The sequence below is a fragment of the Balaenoptera acutorostrata genome, chromosome 10 (genome assembly GCF_949987535.1).
Source record: "Balaenoptera acutorostrata chromosome 10, mBalAcu1.1, whole genome shotgun sequence".
NCBI lineage: Eukaryota > Metazoa > Chordata > Mammalia > Artiodactyla > Balaenopteridae > Balaenoptera > Balaenoptera acutorostrata.
In genome coordinates this window covers 69,218,814-69,235,461 of record NC_080073.1, presented here as the reverse complement: position 1 = coordinate 69,235,461, position 16,648 = coordinate 69,218,814, and the positions used below count along the sequence as shown (strand labels likewise).

The 16,648-nt window shown below is 44.2% G+C and overlaps 1 pseudogene; it reads left to right on the top strand.

The window, feature by feature from the left end:
* Positions 1-12,976: 12,976 nt before the first annotated feature.
* Positions 12,977-13,784, top strand: LOC103001005 (40S ribosomal protein S4, X isoform-like; annotated as a pseudogene).
* Positions 13,785-16,648: the final 2,864 nt, after the last annotated feature.

Here is a 16,648-nt window from a genome sequence, read left to right as displayed (position 1 = left end):
ACGTGACTGTTAAATATTCCAGAATTTTTGCAAGTCAGTTGTTAAACCATTGGTAGCTTGAAATTGGCCACGGAGGGAGTATTTACACCATGAAAATTGGCTTCCCTCCTTGCCCTCCTGGGATCCAGTTTACCAGGACACTATTAGTTGTTTGATTTATCTTAGGCCAAGTGAAGTCACAGTGAAATCAGTTCAGAACCACATAGATCCCCAAACAGAAATTGAGACTGAGGGAAGAGTGGAATGGATGCTGGGGAGGCAACCAACAAGCTCAGTGGTTGTGGGAGAAAACACTGAAAACTGGGGGATGTGCTATCATGGTTCATAGTAATAGTTCACTTTAGTTAATATTAATCAAGCATTTATCAGTACTGTTTGAAGTACTTTATATGTGTTAACTCATTTAATCCCCACAACAACCTTATGAGGTAGATGTCATTGCTATCTCCATTTTACAAATGGAGGAACTGAGGCTTGGAGAGGCTGAATAAGTTGGCCGAGGTTATACGGATAGTAAGTGGTAGGGTTTGGCTTTGACCTCAGTTTGGCTTTAACTCAAGGACACATGCTCTTAACTACATTGCCTGTATTACATACGTTAGGTTATACTGCAGTAATAACCCCCTAATTTCAGTGTCTTACAATAATAAAAGTTTATTCTTGCTCACATTACATGTTAGCTATGCGTCAAACGTGGTTCTGCTTCACACGTCTTATTCTGGAACCCAGGCTGAAGGAGCAGCTCCTATCTTGGCCTTTCCCCCAGAGAAAAAAACAATTCTAGTACCATGTGATGATTCTTAAGATTCAAGTAATGTGTGACATACTTCTCATCACATTCCATTGGTCAAAGCACATCACGTGGCCAAGCTTGACTCAAGGAGGGCTGAGAAATAGATTCCCCCCCTCCCCAGGCACTGCAAGTCACATGGCAACCTGCTGGGTAGTGAATAACAGGGAACTGTTTTAGGTTATGTTCCCAGAAGCAGACCCTGAGTCAAGGATTTGTGGGTTAAGTGATCTATTAAGGAAGTGTTCTGGGAGAATCCGGAAAAGGAGTGGAGGAGCAGGACAGGAAAGGAGACAAAGCTAAGTAAGGGTATAATTTCAGGCCAAGTCCTGGGCTGAGCCTTATCCAGAGGGGGTTCTGGGTACAAATTATATACCTCAGAGTTTATCCCAACTCAAGGCAAGGGAGCTGGGCTTTCATATTTCCACAGCTGTCAGTCATCGGTTAAGGACTGCTCTAAGGATACTTTTGGCTTTCTGAATATGGGTGAAGCAGTTCCAGCAGTCCTGGACCAACCCTTCAAAAAGAATCACAGGGGGGCTTCCCTGGTGGCGCAGTGGTTGAGAATCTGCCTGCCAATGCAGGGGACACGGGTTCGAGCCCTGGTCTGGGAAGATCCCACATGCCGCGGAGCAACTAGGCCCGTGAGCCACAACTACTGAGCCTGTGCATCTGGAGCTTGTGCTCCGCAACAAGAGAGGCCGTGACAGTGAGAGGCCCATGCACCGCGATGAAGAGTGGCCCCAGCTTGCCGCGACTAGAGAAAGCCCTCGCACAGAAACGAAGACCCAACATAGCCAAAATAAATAAATAAATAAAAATTAAAAAAAAAAAAAAAAAAAGAATCACAGGTGCGTGGCTCTCGGAAACAAAATCACCCAGAAATCAGGAGAGGGAACAGAACCTGAAAAGAGATCTGAGAAAATTTGGACCGAGCACCAGTAGTGTACACTAAAGGAACAGTAATGCCATCTACCACACTGCCTCTTATTTTATACTGTTTTACTTCTGTATCAAAGGTATGACATTATTTCTCCTATAGTTAATGACATGTCTTTGATGTCAGGAAGAGGAACCACAGTTTGCTCCTCTTGGAACAACAGGTAATGGGGAGTCATTACAGGTTTTTCAATAACCCAGTGTAGTATTTGCTGAGCACATGTGTCTAACACTGAAATCTTTCCAGAGTGAAGAAAGACGTGTGCAATACTGCAGTGCAATTCTGGCAGTAACCCAGAGTTAGTGCAGCCTCCACAGGTTAAGGGCACAGTCCCCAGTAAGACTGCCCTACTCTACCTACACCAGCTGCAAGTTCAGGGGTCCCCAGGCCATGCTCACTTCTGACCAATCGGCTGCAAATTCAGAGTTCCCATGACCCCCTCAGGTTCCATAATTCGCTAGGATTATTTATAGAACTTAGGAAAGTGCTATACTTTATGATTATGGTTTTATTATAAAGGATACAACTCAGAGTCAGCCAAATAAAGAGACATATAGGATGAGGTCTGGGAGGATACCAAACATGGACCTTCCCTGCCCTTTCTCTGTGGAATCTGGATGTATCATCTTCCCAGGACACCAATACATTCACCAACCAGGAGGCTCACCCAAGCTTCCAGTGTCCAGAGTTTTTATTGGGATTTCATTATATATGCATGATTGACTGAACTCAATCTCCAGCCCACCTTCTCTTCCAGGAGGAAGTTGAGCTGATATCACATGGCTCAAATCCCCAACCCTCTAATCACATTATTGGTCTTCCTGTTGTGACCAGCCCCCATCCTGAGTCACTCATTAACATAAACTCAGGTGTGGTCTGAGGGCCCCACCATGGTTAACAAAGACACCCCTATCACTCAGGAAAATCAGGAAGGGTTCAGAGGCTCCCTCCCCAGAACCTAGGAAAAAGACCAAATTCTTTATTATGCAACATGTATCATCAGATTGAAGAATAATATTGAACTCTGAGCAGAATTTTTCTTTAATTCCACAGGTAGACATAACATGTAAGAGCAAATACAGTATACCGAAGACAAAGAAAAACAATCCTATACTAAATGCAACCAGGGAAGTAAAACAGATGACCTACAAAGGAGCTAAGAGTAACAGCAGACTTACCTTGCACAGCAATAGAGGCTAGGAGATAATGGAATATCTCCAAGAGAACTATAAGGTAGGTTGCTCTTTCTTATTGAAAAGTAAAACATAAAATAATTATAGGATACTATAGTGATATTTGTCATCACAAAAGAAAGTTAATTTGTTTTGAAGTTATCCATTTAAAAACCAAAACATTATTTTAATGATTTCTGATGTAAGTTGTTCCAAAGTATATCACCCCATCCCTCCCTTCTTAACAGATAGTTCGGGTTCAACAGTAGCGTGCTCTTAGATAGTGAGACTCCCAGGGGTTACTGAGGTCTACTAGGCTGTTTGCACCTGCGTTAAATGTTCCCACATGCTGTACTTTATACGTCTCTCTGCTCTTTATAATTCTGTCTCACTGCAGCAGCAATTTTACTGAAGCTCTTAATCTGTTAGTGATTTAATGTGCATTTGTCTGAACATAGGTCAGGGGCTTTCTCCATCCTCCTGATGTCTATAGCTCATTAGCTATATGTGGCAGATTATATTTTCTGAAAATGGGCACCACAATATATCCCATCCAACATGTTCTCCTTACAATGTAATGTTGACATCATGTATGCTTTCTTCTCTTGAATCTGAGTGTGTCCATAATGTTATGTGACTTCCAAGGTCATAAAAGATGATACAGCTTCCACCTCTGGGAATGCTTATTCTTGGAACCTAATCACTATGCCACAAGGAAGGGGAGAAACCACATGGAGAGGCCCTGGGTAGGTGTCTGACAGAGCCCCAGCTGAGGCCCCATTCAGCAGCCAACACTAATCTACCTTGTGGATGAGTGAGTGCATAAGTGAGTGAGCCTTCAGGTGAGTCCAGCTCAAGCCTTTGAGCCACCCCAGCTGAGGCCAGCTGGAGCAGAAACAAGCTTTCCAAGCCGTCCCTGCTGAGCCTGCCCAAATTATGGATTTAATGAGCAAGAGAGTGATGGTTGTTTTAAGCCTCTAAGTTTGGGTGGTATCATTCATAGCAATAGATAACTGAAAACTATGTGACTACTTTTTACTCACTGCTTAAAAGTTGTTCCATGTGACTTGTTGGTTGGAGCCCTCTTAACCCAAAGGTGTCCTTTGTCAATTGTAAGGAAGTTCAAACATTATAAATTATTTCAAGTTTTCTCCTGCTCTAGACAAAACTTCTTTGGTTTCAAGGAAAGGAAGAAACCCATTCAATTTACCTCAGGAAAGGGGGGTTTAATGAAAGGACACAGGATTATGGGAATCCAAGAACAGGAACTGCTACACAGCATGGCCTCATGGGAACTGCAGCTATTTTTGCATGTGTAAAATATATGTATACATAATATATATTATATATACAAATATATACTATATATACAAATATAGATATATAATATATATACAAATATATATATGTATTTACAGCTTTTCTACCACTCTCTGCACATATACTATATTCTTTTCTCACTACATAGTCTTAGTTATTCATCAATTCAGAAGTGGGTCGTCACATCTTTTCCCACTTCCTAGTCCCCTTTCTAATCTCAGTCTTTATAATTCAAGTGCTGCTACTGATTCAGTACCCAGTTTCCATTTCTTGAAAAAACATCTGATTAAAACAGCTCCTCTTTGTTAAATAAGACCCCACAAAGCACAAGCATATGGGCTAATTACACCTGAACTGACCTTGGTCAGGTGTCCATCCCAGGGCAGACAGGTGCAATTTTGAGGTAAGGAGTCCCCCAGAAAGAGTGTGGGTGTGCATCTAGTGATTGACCTCTCTAGAACACCTCCTCATTAAGGCTGTTAACTCCTGGACAGAAAATGAAAGCTGAGATGGGCACAAGCATGACCAGATACGAGTAGCACATAATCAGGAACTGGCAGCCCAGGGAAGCGTCAAGAATGAGGGAGAATGAACAAGAACCATGTCTGGCAGCAGATGGTGAGACCTACAGGCCTTGGTAACATTTGCAGGTGGCATTTCACCCTTGATGGCTCCAAGGTGTCCTACAGAGTCTCCAGAGTCCAGCAGACTCTGAGTTCAAATTCTAGGTCAACTGATCTAAAAGCTGTGAGACCTCAGGCAAATTACCCTCTCTGAGCTTTGATTTCTTCTTCTGTAAAATAAGGATAATATTGCAGGGTGAGGGTGGGAATTAAATACTTAACACAGGCCTCATCGCAGCCACTCACTAAACATGAACTCCCTTGCTTCCTCCACTTGGGAGTCAGAGCTCCCTTTCCAGGTTGTGAAATGTGCTGGGACAAAGATCCTGTGGCTAGAGGTCAAAAGGTTTCTCACCCCAGTTACTCACAGCCTCAAAGGAGTTCCCTGCCTCAGGGCTTTGCACCTTGCAAAGGTGAAACAAGCCTTTATGGGTCCAGATCTGCCCTGATGGGGCCACCAACTTAACCTTTTTCTAAAAATCACCAGATTCCTAAAAATCTGCAGAACAGAGAGACTGTAGATGGTTTGGAGACATACCAAGAAATGTGCATGTTAGAAATCAGTGAATAGAAATTTACAGTGTAACAGCATTGAAGCTCTTGGATGGGCCCCTCTCATTTTAAGAACCTAGTGAAATTATGAAACCATCAGGCAGATCTCAGTCCCGTGAAGACTCTCACTGTCCTCAGGCAGTTCAGCACTCTGTACAGCAGCAGTTACTAAATGTCGTGTGTTGCATGTCGAATGCCAGCACCGAGGCACAGAGGCTGAGGGGAGGAGCAGTGCATCAGGAGTTCCAGGCCTGGGGTCCATTCCCAGCCTTGCTGCTGACTAGCTCTGTGTCCTTGGGCAAGTCACTTTCCCTCTCGCATCCTGGATCTCCACACCTATAAAATAGGAAGGCTGGACCAGACAGTTTCCAAAAGGCCTCAAACTCAAGTAGGGAAGGAGTGTCTTAGTGATTAAAAGAACCCTTAAAATTACCCAAACATCAGTTCAAATCCTGTCTCTTCCAGTATTAGTGGTGTGACCCTGGGCAAGTTGTTTAACCCCTATACACCTCAGTTTCTTTATCTGTAAACTGGGTGTAGTTACAGTGTAAGGTTGCTCTGAAGACTGAAGAAGATAATACGTGAGTGCATGCAACACAACGCCTTGTACATAGTAAGTTTTTGATGAATGTTAGATATTGTTGTTAGTGAATGGGGATTTTAAAATATATTTTTGAAAGCTTAGCTCCATTAATCATATTGACCCCTGGGGCTCCCCAGGCCAGAATCAACAGGTTTCTGGAACATCAGAAGAGGAGCAGATACAAATTTGTACAACAAAGGCATTGCTCTCCTTCAATTAACAAGTTTCCCTTTGTTGTTGGTGGTGGGGGCCTCCTTGTAAGGCAATAATCTTGAAAGACAGGCTATGGGGAGAAAGAAATGATTTTATAAATGTTTTAAGCCCCCACTCCCTTAAGTCAGCTTGGAGGACTTGACCATTAAGGAGGTTACTGTAAGCCAGGCTAGAGAGAACTCAGTATATGGCACAGAGCAGTATTTCTCTATCTTCCCGGGAGAGAACTAAACTCAGATCCCTGGGTCACACCCCACATTACTTGATGAGACTGTCCAGGATGGGAGCCTCTGAAGGGACATTTTAAGCCAGTGCCCAGTTACTCTTGTCCGGGAAGTTTAGGAAATCCTGGCAGAGAGAGTATGCCCGCCCCTCAAGCCCTGGTGCATTGTGAGAAGGAGAAGGAGAGGGATGGGGGGGCAGTAGGTTGCGAGACTGAGAACTGACCCTTCCCTAAGGTACATAGGGGGAAGGAAGGGAGAAATGGTCCTTTTAATGAGGTGACTGAATATTTATCCGTTAGATGCAGTTGAAATGGAAGCAGACCAAGATGCCTAATTGGCAAGTTGTCCCCTCCCTTCTCAGTTCCCACTCCCTGAGGTGTGGACTCATGAGACAGATGAAATCAGTCTCAGGAAATGGGGGAAAAAAATAATAATAATGTCTTCTTTGTACATCTGAGTATCCTGTCATCAAAATGTCACACCATTGTTGTGATGAATTGGGAGATTGGGATTGATATATATACACTAACATGTATAAAATGGATAACTAATAAGAACCTGCTGTATAAAAAAGTAAATAAAATAAAATTCAAAAAAAGAGAAAAGAGACACAGGGTGAAAAGCCTTGGGAAAAAACAAAGAACAGCAAAAAAAAAAAAAGAAAGGGGGCCAAGAAGGAAGGTTCTGATGGCCCTTTGGCTACCAGCAAAGCAGTCCCTGCGGAACAGTCAGGTCTCCCAGTGGGGCCTGAGAATGGGATAGAACTTTCCAAAGAGGAAAATCCGCAGGAAGTGAGAAGAGTTCATTCAGAAGCATGGGAGGGGTATGGAGAAGTCCGGCAAGTTCAGTAAGTCAGATGCTCCCAAGGAGAAGGGCAAAAAAGTGCCCTGGGTGTGGGCACTGGGTGGCACTGCTAACAGGGAAGTCCTGGACTATTGCACTCCCACCACCAATGGAGCCCCTGAGGTGGCCCCGCCCGAGGACATCAGCTTGATTCGAGGGACTGGGTCTGGGAGGCAGCTTCAGGATCTGGACTGCAGCAGCTCAGATGACGAAGGGGCCGCTCAAAACTCCACCAAACCTAGTGCTACCAAGGGGACTCTGGGTGGCATGTTTGGGATGCTGATGGGCCTTGAGGGTTAGAAGAGCTTGAGTCGTGAAGACATGGAATCTGTGCTGGACAAGATGCATGACCATCTCATTGCTAAGAACATGGCAGCAGACATTGCAGTGCAACTCTGAATCTGTGGCCAACAAGCTGGAAGGCAAGGTGATGGGGACGTTCAGCACGGTGACTTCCACTGTAAAGCAAGCTCTCCAGGAGTCCCTGGTGCAGATTCTACAGCCACAGTGCCGTGTAGACATGCTCCAGGATATCATGGATGCCCAGCATCATCAGTGCCCTTATGTGGTCACTTTCTGTGGTGTCAGCGGCATGGGGAAGTCTACTAATCTTGCCAAGATTTCCTTCTGGCTGTTTAAAAAAAAAAAAAAAGTCACACCACTGTTATCAAGAATTCTTCATCCAGGAGTCTCTCCAGCTCTGAAACCTTATGGGTCTAGGGTCACTCAGGACCTAAGCCTGGTTAGGGCCCCTTTGGGTCCAGGAAGCTGCCCTTTGCCTTCAGGGCAAGAACCAGAAAACACTCTTCTAGGCTGGCTGGGAAATGGTTTGGGGGCAAGAGGCTGGAGATTAAATCTTCCCAAAGGAACCACACATAGCCACCAAATTAAAGGATAAGCCCACACAGATGGTTTTTTTTTTTTTAAGTAAAAAGAATGTGTTTTTTTTTGTTTGTTTGTTTGTTTTTATGGCTCTGTTGGGTCTTCGCTTCTGTGCGAGGGCTTTCTCTAGTTGTGGCAAGCGGGGACCACTCTTCATCGCGGTGCGCGGGCCTCTCACCATCGCGGCCTCTCTTGTTGCGGAGCACAGGCTCCAGACGCGCAGGCTCAGTAATTGTGGCTCACGGGCCCAGTCGCTCCGCGGCATGTGGGATCCTCCCAGACCAGGGCTCGAACCCGTGTCCCCTGCATTGGCAGGCAGACTCTCAACCACTGCGCCACCAGGGAAGCCCCACACAGATGGTTTTGAGAGCATGCTTCCCTGGCCTTGGCATTCTGGGTTTCTCCAATGGTCACACTTCTCCTGGGCCAAGGGTTCATGTCCCTGGGGCTCTGCCCACTTTCTGTAAGGGATTTCCTTTTTTTTCTTTTTTCCTTTTTCTAGTCATTTCTCACACTGCCCTAGTATAGATGAAGAACCCTGAAATTCTGAACATCTAATGCTTTTGATTATTAATTGTGGAAATAATAATCATAATAAACTCAGATTTGAATCATCATTTATACTGTTCTTAAGTTTTAAAAAATTGTGGTAAAATACATATAAAATTTATCATTTTAACCATTTAAAGTATGCACCTCATTGGCATTTAGTACACTCACAATGTTGTGCAACCATCGCCACTATCTAGTTCCTGAACATTTCCTCACCTCAAAAGGAAACCCTGTACCCGTTAGTCACTCTCCGTTTATCCCTACCCCCCAGCCACTGGCAACCACTAATCTGCTTTCTGTCTTTATGGATTTGCCTATTCTGGATATTTCATGTAAGTGGAATCATACAATATGTGGCCTCTGGCTTCTTTCAGTTAGCAAAATGTTTTCAAGGTTTATCCATGTTGTCATGTATCAGTACTTCTTTCCATTTTAAGATTAAATAGTATTCCATTGTATCGATGTACTACGTTTTGTTTATCCATTCTTCAGCTGAAATCCTTTATATTTTTAAAGTGCTTTTTATATACACTGTGTCTGTCACCTGATCCTCACAGAAACTGTGGGAGGTAGTCAGGGCAGGTATTACTCATAATTATTATGATTCTCCCCATTTTACAGATGAAGAGATGAGGCTCATAAAGGTAGGATTACTTGTCCAAGGTCCCATAGCTGGTAATAGCAGAACCAGAATCAGAAACCAGGTCTCTGAGTTTGAATGACCAAAACCTTTCTTGGGCAATTTGCCTTGTAATCACTAACAGTGTCCTTCCTCCAAGAAGATTATGAGTGGACACGTGCTCACTATGGCAAGGCAGGTGAGGACCAGTGAGGGTTCAACCCTTGGACAGGCCTAATTTGGTCCAGTGGCAAAGTCGGTCACTGCCTACAAGGCCTGATCTTGCCAGGCTTCTGCTCAGATCTCCTTAAGGACTCTCCTTCCATCTGTGCATGAAACATACTCACCTAGAAAGCTGTACTCTCCCAGCACCAAACCTAGCAGTCAGGGCTTCATAAATGTTTGCCAACTGAGACATTTTAAGGGCCTAAGGGTTCTCTGATGTTTTGCTCTTTCTCCCCAGTAACTACTGTGTCACCAGTAGCAATCTCCCACTATCCAGAGCAACCCCTTGGGCCTTATTACTTGGAATGAATAATAAGCAACTAGGAGCTCTAGCTCTTTAGTACAAATGAGCAAGACTTTGGGGAGTGGAATCCCACTCCGCAGCAGTGAGGGTGTTATTCCTGTAAAAATAACAACAAAACCAAATAAAGGAAGGTTTGAAAAACTGAACAAAGCAACAAAAATGACCCATAATCTTACTGTTATTTTGAAGAATTACCTTCCACTAGATTTCCTTCCTTTCTACCTTCCTTCAATCCACCACAAAAGTAATACAAAATATTGTAATATTTTAAACATTACCTAATATCTCGCACCCAGAGACAACCCTGTGAACATTTTGCATATTTTCTTCCAGTCTTTTTCAATACCTTTTTTCATAATTGAAGTTATACAGAATGTTCCATTCTGTTAGTACATATGTATTTTCTGTTACTAGTTTTCTCTAATAAAAGCAATATATGTTTATTACAGAAATTTATGGAAAAAATTACAAAAACAGAAGTAAATAAAAATTACCTAGAATGTTCCTTCCACAGATGGAAACTTTAACATGCATTTTTTTACATAGCTGTAATCCTACTGAATACAGTTTTTTTTTCTTTTTTCCCACCTACCTTATTAGCATTTCCCCATGTTGCCTCATAGTCTTTATCATTAACTTTATTTTTATTTTATTTATTTATTTGTTAATGTTTACTTTTTTTTTTTTTTTTTTTTTTTTTTTTTAGGATTTTCTTATTTATTTATTTATTTATTTATTTTTGGCTGTGTTGGGTCTTCGGTTCGTGCGAGGGCTTTCTCCAGTTGCGGCAAGCGGGGGCCACTCTTCATCGCGGTGCGGGGACCGCTCTTCATCGCGGTGCGCGGGCCTTTCTCTATCGCGGCCCCTCCCGTCACGGGGCACAGGCTCCAGACGCGCAGGCTCAGTAGTTGGGGCTCACGGGCCCAGTTGCTCCGCGGCATGTGGGATCTTCCCAGACCAGGGCTCGAACCCGTGTCCCCTGCATTAGCAGGCAGATTCTCAACCACTGCGCCACCAGGGAAGCCCGATGTTTACTTTTTATTTATTTTATTTTTGACTGCACCCCGTGGCATATGGGATCTTAGCTCCAGGGATCAAACCCGCACCCCCTGCATTGGAAGCGCAGAGTCTTAACTGCTGGACCGCCAGGGAAGTCCCTTATTTTTATTTTAATTTTTAATAGGTAACACATTTACATAGTACAATATTCAAAAAATTCGAAGGATACTATGGAAAGGTTTTTTCCCACCTGTTTCTCATTTGCCAGTTTTTCCTCCCACAATACCCACTGTTACCTGTTCCTTGTGGACCCTCCTCCTGAAGCACCCTTCTATGCATATCTAAACAAATACATTATACTTAATTATATTCTTTCCCTATCTTTTCATTTTTTACACAAAGAATAATGAACTATTCTCACCTTTTTAAACTCAACAATATATCCCAGAGGTCTTCCTATTTATATTCAAACAGAGCTTCCTCATTCTTTTTTTTTTAACATTTTCATTGGAGTATAAGTGCTCTACAATGGTGTATTAGCTTCTGCCCCATAACAAAGTGAATCACACGTATACATATATCCCCATATCTCTTCCCTCTTGCGCCTCCCTCCCTTTTTTTTTTTTTTTTTTTAACACCACACAGGATTCTGCTTTATGTAGTGTAACATAATGTATTAAACTAGGCCCCATGGGGGAGAGGCAAGGTAGGGGTATGGGTACAAACTACTATCTATAATATAAATAAGCTATTGTACAAGGATATATAGCAAAACACAGGGAATATAGCCAATATTTTATAATAACTATAAGTGGAATATAACCTTTAAAAATTGTGAGCCACTGTGTTGTACACTGGAAACTTATATAATATTATACATCAACTATACCTCAATTTAAAAAAAAAACAAAACAATTAGAGGACTTCCCTGGTGGCGCAGTGATTAAGAATCCGCCTGCCAGTGCAGGGGACATGGGTTTGAGCCCTGGTCTGGGAGGATCCCACGTGCCTCAGAACAGCTAAGCCCGTGCGCCACAGCTACTGAGCCTGTGCTCTAGAGCCCGTGCTCCACAACAAGAGAAGCCACCGCAGTGAGAAGGCCGTGCACCGCAACTAGAGAAAGCCCACAAGCAGCAACGAAGACCCAACGCAGCCATAAATAAATAAATAAATAAATTTATTTTAAAAAAAAATTAGACCCCATCGATGAATATTCAAGTTATTTCCAATCTGTTGCAAACAATACTACAGTGACTAACATTGTACGTATATCATTTCACATGTGTGAGCATCCATCTGTGGAATAAACTTCTAGAAGTGGAATTGCTGGGTCAGAAAGTGAATGCATTTATAATTTTGATAGATACGGCCAAATTGCATTCTGTAGGCTAGCAGCAGCAGCATATGATTTAACCCAGTGTCTAGCCTTAATTACTTTCTCCATCTTTTGTTATCCCTATGACAGAGTTAGAACCAGCCTCAGGCATAAACCAATTTCCATTTTTGGCCACTCGTATGTAATCTGTACTATATTGAAGGCCTCCTGGATAACAGACATGTACTGTGTGTTGAGAAGCAAATATGCATAAGACAAGGTGCTGTCCTTAGAAGCTGGTCTGGGGAGCTAGTGGGGGTTGGGAGGGGAGCAAGGAGGAAGGGATATGTAAGAAGAGCCCCCCAGGGCTCTGCCCACCAGGCCCTAAACTCCCAAGGAGGAGGAGCTGGGTCTGTTTTTGCTTTCCTTATCCCAGCACCCAGCAGAGCACAGGGTAGGTAGCCAGCATTCAGTATACACTGAGTAGATAAATGATTAAATAATTGAATGTCTGGTGTGGAGGAAAGGGGAAAAGGTTCTGGAGTGAGGCTATTGGTCAGGGCAGGCTTCACAGAGGAGAACAGCATTTGAGGGCCTCTTTTTTGAGGATTAATTTCACCAAAGTGAAACTCTAGTCCAGAGAGGCTGTTTGTTGGCTTCCTGACTCATAAAGAACAGTTGGGCAAGGTGGGGGGTGACACTTAGGAATGATCTGGGGGCAGATTTGAGTGGGTGAAGTTTGGGGGTCCCTCTGATAAGCCCTGGACAATGGGTATCTTCAAAATAAGGCAAAGGGGCTCACTTCGTGCCTAGTGCAGTCATGGCTCGTGGTCCCAAGAAGCACCTGAAGCGTGTAGCAGCTCCAAAGCATTGGATGCTGGATAAACTGACTGGTTGGTGTGTTTTCTCCTTGTCCATCTATTGGTCCCCACAAGCTGAGGGAATATCTCCCCCTAATCATTTTCCTAAGGAACAGACTTAAGTATGCCCTAACAGGAGATGAAGTAAAGAAGATCTGCATGCAGCGTTTCATTAAGATTGATGGCCAGGTGCACACTGATTATAACCTACCCTGCTGGTTTTATAGAAGTCATCAGCGTTGACAAGACTGGAGAGAACTTTCGTCTCATCTATGACACCAAGGGTCGCTTTGCTGTTCATCATATTACACCTGAGGAGGCCAAGTATAAGTTGTGCAAAGTGAGAAAGATCTTTGTGGGGACAAAAGGAATCCCTTATCTGGTGACCCATGATGTTCGCACCATCTGCTAGCCTGATCCCCTCATCAAGGTGAATGACACAATTCAAATTGATTTGGAGACTGGCAAGATTAATGATTCCATCAACTTTGACACTGGTAACCTGTGCATGGTGACTGGAGGTGCTAAAGTGGAAAGAATTGGTCACCAACCAGGAGGGACATTCCTCGTTCTTTTGATGTAGTTCATGTGAAAGATGCTAATGGCAACAGCTTTGCCACCCGGCTCTCCAACATTTTCATTATTGGCAAAGGCAACAAATTGTGGATCTCTCTTCCCCATGGAAAAGGTATCCTCCTTACCATTGCTGAGGAGAGAGACAAGAGACTGGCGGCCAACAGAGCAGTGGATAAAATGATCTCTAGGTGACATGATTGGAAAAGTCTTTGTACTTAATTAAAGATAATACCACATTAAAATAAAAATAATAAGGCAGAGGGTATCTGAGTTGAGACAAAGGAAGAAAAGGGAGAATGGCTAGTGAAGACTACCAAGGAGAAGTTAGGTGCAGAGTGCAGCTGTTGTGGGGGAATGGCCACTCCCCCAGCCCTGTCCCAGACTCTGGTACACCCTGGACAGTCCAGGTTCTGCACCCCTGCCCCATCAACCAGATTCCAAAAAACTGGTCTGATGGCTTGGAAACTCCGACTGCATCCCCAGGAACACAAGTGCCCAATTCTCTCTTTGGGGAGCAAACAAGCATGGTTTTAGCTCCTCTAGTTCATTTCCTAGAATTTTAGAAAGACAGAACAGTTAAAGATTTGACTCTTACAGAAAGTTAAATACCAGCCCATCCCCCACCAGCCCATTTGTTTTACAGATGAGGGAGCTGAGACCCAGAGAGGTGAGGTGGACTACCTGAGGCCACTCAGAAGCAGTGCTAGGTCTAGAAACAGAGCTTCAACTCTGTATCCAGTGCTCTCTGCTCTGAACCAGAGGATGGAGGTCAGGATGGTGACCTAGATGTGGCTCTGGGGCCAGAGAGGGGAGACAAATGCAGGAGCTGGAGGCAGGGTAAAAGCCAGGGTAGGGGTAGGGGTCAGCTACCTACACCTGTTCCAGTTGCTGGGTTATAAACCCTCTAGGAATTCCAGATATTCCACTCATGTCTAAGTTCCCTCCTTGGAAGCAGGTTTGCCAACATGGGTTTCAGAAAGGCCTCGGCCCAGATAAGATAGGTGTGTCATGGAGAGAAGCAATCTGGATAAGGGAAGGGGTGCTGGACCACCAGGTTCAGGGGACCATCTTGGGAAAAGCTGTCCCAACCCTGCACTCCCAGGGGCCCAGGATGGCTTCTAGCAGTGACTCAGGGCTTGCAGGCAATATTCCTGGGAACCCAGCCAGAGCAGAGGGGTGGTAACAGGCCCAGATCCTCTCTGATTCCTGGATAGAGGGTGAGAGGCTACTGCTTCTCCTGGACTCTTGGGACATTGACTGCTCTTGGGAAGCTGATTTGAGAATATACCAGAACTTGATTTTCTCTGCATAAAATCCTTAGGAGAGTCTCACTTTGGGATTTACCTTCTGAAATACCTTTCTGGATACCCTTTCAACCCTGGCCCACCCCCAACCAGGGATTCCTGAGGGGTGAGGGGCAAGTGCATTCCCTTCTCCTGCTGTGGAAGAGGAAGGAAACAATTTACCTACTAGAGTAGACAGAGCTGAATGAAATGATGAAATAAAAAAAAACCTACCTCTTACATCAGTGAGTGGGTATCTTCAGGTTCCTTGGCTCCTGGTAATCCTCACAGCATCCCTGTGAGAGGTTTTATAACTCCCCTTTTACAGATGGGGAAACTGAGGCCCAGTGAAGTTATGTTACTTTTTCTAGGACACAGAGAGGAAAGTACCCAAGGGCAGGGCTCCATGGCTACTGGCCTAGACAAGGTGACTCCTCCCATTCAGGTCCTTGCCCCTACACCACCCCAGGCCTCCCCTGAACAGCTCATTGGCTTTTCAGTGATAAACTCACTCAAAGAGAAACTGAACAATACTGGTAGGGGACGGTGTTTTTTCAGATTTGAGGGATTGTAACTCATAGTAAGAAATGCATTTAACACCACAATGCAGTAACCAGACATAATTCACAGCACTTAGAATAGTTGGTAATTATTTTTTGTTTATTTACAAATAGTAAAAACAAATGGAAGTTTCATAAAATAACGCTTCCCCTTTCTGCCTGAGATGCACTCTGGCATTTTCTGTTCTCTGCTGTTCTGTGTCATTATTTTTGAAAAGTGCTCATGTGACTCACTAAATTGACTCCATGACCTGCAGTTCGAAAAGCACCTTGATGGATGGCAGCTGGGTCCCCCCACCCTTGTCCGCAGGTGGGAAGCGGACAGTGAGGAAAGAGGTCCGACTTTGTACACTTTGTGCCTGGCATTGAACTGTGCCCTTTGGGGACACAGGAAAAGGTACACACGCCTGGATCTCACCCTTCAGTCATTTATAAGCAGAGGAACAAGACTTCCCACACATAAGACAAAGCTGACACAAATTAAAGGCAGAAAGAATTGGTGCCTCTTAAGGACTATATAAGAGCTGCTGTAACAAAATACCACAGACAGGGTGGCTTGAACAAATTTACTTCATCACACTTTTGGGGGCTGGAATTCTAAGATCAAGGTGACAGAAGGCTTGATTTCTCCTGAGACCTCTGTCCTTGGCTTGCAGATGGCTGTCTTCTTGCTGCCTCTTCACATGGTCCTCCCTCTGTACACACACACCCCTGGTGTCTATGTGTCCTAATCTCTTCCTATGAGGACACCAGATAGATTGGATTCTAAGGTACTGGGGGATAGGGCTTCAACATATGAATTTGGGGGGGAACAGTTGAGTCCATAACAAGAACCTATGTGCAGAGCACTAGCTCATGCATTTTTACCCCAGGCTGGGCCCTGTGAGCCTTATTCGTGTTTCGAACACAAGGAAGCTGGTGTTGGGAGAGTTTGGTAATGGCTTGTAGTCCTCCAGTTGACAAGTAGTGGCACAGCATTTGAGTTCATGTTCCACCCTCTCACATATTGTAGACTTTTCACATTTCATGGGAGAAGATGGAGCTGGGCTGAGTTTTAAAAGGCCATCCTGCAGGCAGATGGGAGATGAGTGAGGGCAGAGGAGAGGGAGGAGGCAGTGCTTGGGCAGGACCTCATAGCTTTGTCCAGGTGGATGGAAGAGGAGATAGCTTTACAGACAAGGACAGTGAGGACTGGAAGGTCCTCCTGAGAATT